A 3787-nucleotide genomic window follows, 5' to 3' on the forward strand; every position below is an offset into this window, starting at 1 on the left:
AGACTGAGCCATGTGCAAAGCAGACTGGGTACAGCATTTAGATTCCAAGGTTTTAGCTCAAGTGCTGGGATCTGCTACCAATGGCTTTCATATTTTTTAAACTACAAACTACAGGATTAAATATGTTTTATATTGCAGGTTAGTATACACATACACACATGCACACAGATTGAAAAACGTGTTTTCTACGTTACTTTTTTCTATTTTATTCTAGTCCAGATTTTCAAAATGCGGGGTCACAGCCCGCCAACTTGTTTAATGACAGACTTGTGTTTCCAAAGCAATTTGAAAAACATAGCTCCAAATTCCCAGCCTGCTTGTCACCCAGTCAATCATGATATTCTGCTTTCTTCAATCAACGAAGCTTTCTCAAGGACTTATTAGGACTCTTATTATCTACACTTCCGGATCAATTAGCTCTGTTTGTTATTTTAACTGACCAGAGGGCAGCAGCATCTTCCCAAGAGCAGTTTTAAGTGAATACAATTTCCTGCCCGCGTTAAAGGATGACGTTAGGAGGAAAAGAAAGCAGCTCCCATGAGTGAAGAACCTGGAAGAGAAAGGCATTTCCTCCCATGAGACAGGAGAAACTGAGGGTCCACCCCGTTAACTTGGCAAGAAATAGAAAAGTTGCCTCCCCGCGGCGCCACTGTGCCCTCTGCTGGCGACTGAGGCCACGCTCTTCAACCGCTCTTCCCAGTCCTCCCTCCACCTGCGGTGTCCCGAGGCTGGAACCTACCTAGGCAGAGAATGGGTGCACACTCAGGGTCGCCTTTCCGGGACTCTCCAATGTAAGGCCAAGAATATCTTTCTTCTTCGGCTGTGGGACAGGTTGAGAGAGTGCCATTTTCTAAGTTTGCCACTGCGTTCCTAATCCTTGCTTCAGAGACTGAAGCAAACTGTTTATGAGAGTTGCGAGTGGGGACCAGGAGGGCCTCCTTCTTATGTACCCACCCACAAGACAGGACTCTGAGTGTAGCGTTTCCAAAAAAAGCGGTCCTGATGTCAAGACTGCCTGGAGTCCAATCACAGCTCCACCACCTACTAATTAAGAACACTTGTTAAAGTGGTGATTTCTTAAGCCCCGGGGCAAGTCACAGACTCTGTGCCTCAGTTTCCTCTTCTGTAAAAAGGAGATCATAAAAGTACTGTTGACCCCGAGAAGGAACATACCTGCCAAGAAAGACTCCTTGTCATTAATTGAGATCAAATTCATAGCCAGAGTCCGACAGCTCTTGCTAACAGAGGCATCTCGTACACTGCATTTCAGGGAAAAGCTTTAGATTGAACCCTCCATCTGCCGCACTGTGCTCCTGCCTGTCTGAGTCAACCATAAAGAAATTCCTGGTATTGTGTTTCCATACCAATGGACTAAGACCTGCCCCATCCAATCATAACTGAGCAGCTATTATCCTTATTTGCATCTATACTGACCGATCAAGCAGCCCCATAATGACCTATCAGATCACAAGAAGTTCACCAATCCGGACAATGCTATTTGGACCAATCGGATTGTACAAATTTGAGTTCCTCATTTGCAGAAAAGTGGACCAATCAGAGACTAGGGCGGGGACCTTTCTCTTTGTTTCTGGTGAGCTCACTTTTGGTTTCCGCTGGAGGCTGTTTTTGCTGTTTGTAAACTGTTTACTTGAATAAAGTTTCCCCTTTTACTGCACCCCAGATTGAGGACTCCTGTTGGCATTAGGTTGGTAGCGGCAAATTTTTGTTGACAGCACCTACGTTGTAGGATAACTAGTAAGTAAAATGTTTATTGACACCTGTAAAACCTCAGTGAATATTGACTTTTTTTTATTATTATGTTGTAATAATATTTTTACTATACTGTCATTTTTACTGTAATTATTATTTTGCACCATATTAACAACGATGATGATAGCTAACATTTACAGAACACTGACAACATTTTAGATAGTCTTCTACATGCTTTATATACATTAATTCATTACCAGGCCTGTGAAACAGGTATGCTATGGATTTCTACTCTGTGGATGAGGACGAGCATGGTACCATTTTAAAGGATGATCAGAGGCAGAGCACCTGGCTTCAAGGTATCTTAATTTATCTTTTCCATCAGCTACAGTGTACCATCTCCAGAATCCAGGTGAGGGTAGTACTTCCTTGATAAAATGCTTATAAGTATTAAATGCAATATGTGAAAAGTATTGTAAGCCCTAGACAAAAACTGGTTGTTGTTTTACTGTCAATTCAGTAAGCCCAGGATTACTTTACATAACCAAGTTAATTCCTACAGTATTTCTACCGTAAGAAAAACTTGGTTCTATAAAAAATATAAGCTCATGAATTTAGAGATTAATTACATTTTTGCTTCTTTAATGAAAGAATGCATTATAGGGCTTATTTAAAGAGTGATTCTTAAAGTTTATATGAACGAAATAAAAAACTATGAAATCGTGAAACACTAGAAAATATAGAGATATATCACCTTGGATCAGAACAAAGGAAAGATTGACATTTTTCTGTAAGTCATAAATAAAAAAAGCATAGAATAAACTGAGAAAACATGGGCAAAAATATGAAAGATAAGAGTTGCTTTCCATAATGCCCACTAGAGAAAAGATCAAAGAGTATGAAGAGGATGTTTACGAAATAAGGGCTAGTTTATACCACTCAGTCAATGAGAAAATTGTAACTTCGCAAATCATTCAATGCTACTAGTTAAGGATGTTTGCAATATGCCAGATTCTATGCTAACCCCTTTAAGTATATTATCTCACTTAATATGCTCAATGAGTCCTATATTTTCTTCATTTTAAAAATGAAGAAATTAAGGATGTAAGAGATTAGGTAACCCACCAAATGGTACCACAGTTGTGAGAAATGGCCCTAAGGAAATCTATCACTGACTAGGTGTTTCATAATACTGTAGCAATACCATTACATTTGGTAGGGGGGACGATAATGGTAGTATTATGTTTCCAAAAGAGTCCTTGTGCTTTCGAGGTGAAATACTGCAAATTCATGGATAGAATATGATGATGTCTAAGATTTGCCTCAAAAAATCCAGTGCAGGGAGAAGTGGAGCCCATGGAAGAACTGATGAAACAAGATGGCCACGAATGAGGTTCATGGGGTCTGCCATGCCATTTTCTCTATTTTCATAAATATTTAAAATTTTCCCCAAAATTTTGAACAATAAAATCGTTATAAAGATTTTTTAAAAACCTGACCCCTCAGACACTTGAACAAATTCGCCTATGATAAAGGACAGACAGTATTCTGATGAAGCTAGAGAGGGAGGCATTTTGTTTTAACTTCGTTTTGTTTTTAAAATATAAACAGCTTTTCCTTTCCCTGATTCTCTGCTTGTTGGAAACATTTATAAAAACAGGAAATTATTTAAAAACCTATATTTATTAACCTTTTGGTATATATGTAAATATTTACAGGTATTTGATCTTGTAATATATACCTAATTGGTCCCCAATAAAATACTTGTATATCAACATACCAATATATCAAGAAAATAATTACAAGCCAATAAACATAGAACTGCATCTTTTTTTTCTGAGGCATAATTGACATATAATGTTATATTAGTTTCAGATGTGTGATGTAAGTATTTAATATTTGAATATAATGTGAAATAATCACCATAGTAAGTGTAGTTAACATCTGTCGCCATAATACATAGTTACAATTTTTTTCTTCTGATGAGAACTTTTAAGATCTACTCTCTCTTAGCAATGCTCAGATATTCATTACAGTATTATTTACTACAGTCACCATACATCATTTTTAATGATTG

Source organism: Pteropus vampyrus, unplaced genomic scaffold, assembly GCF_000151845.1.
Source record: "Pteropus vampyrus isolate Shadow unplaced genomic scaffold, Pvam_2.0 Scaffold160, whole genome shotgun sequence".
Classification (NCBI taxonomy): domain Eukaryota; kingdom Metazoa; phylum Chordata; class Mammalia; order Chiroptera; family Pteropodidae; genus Pteropus; species Pteropus vampyrus.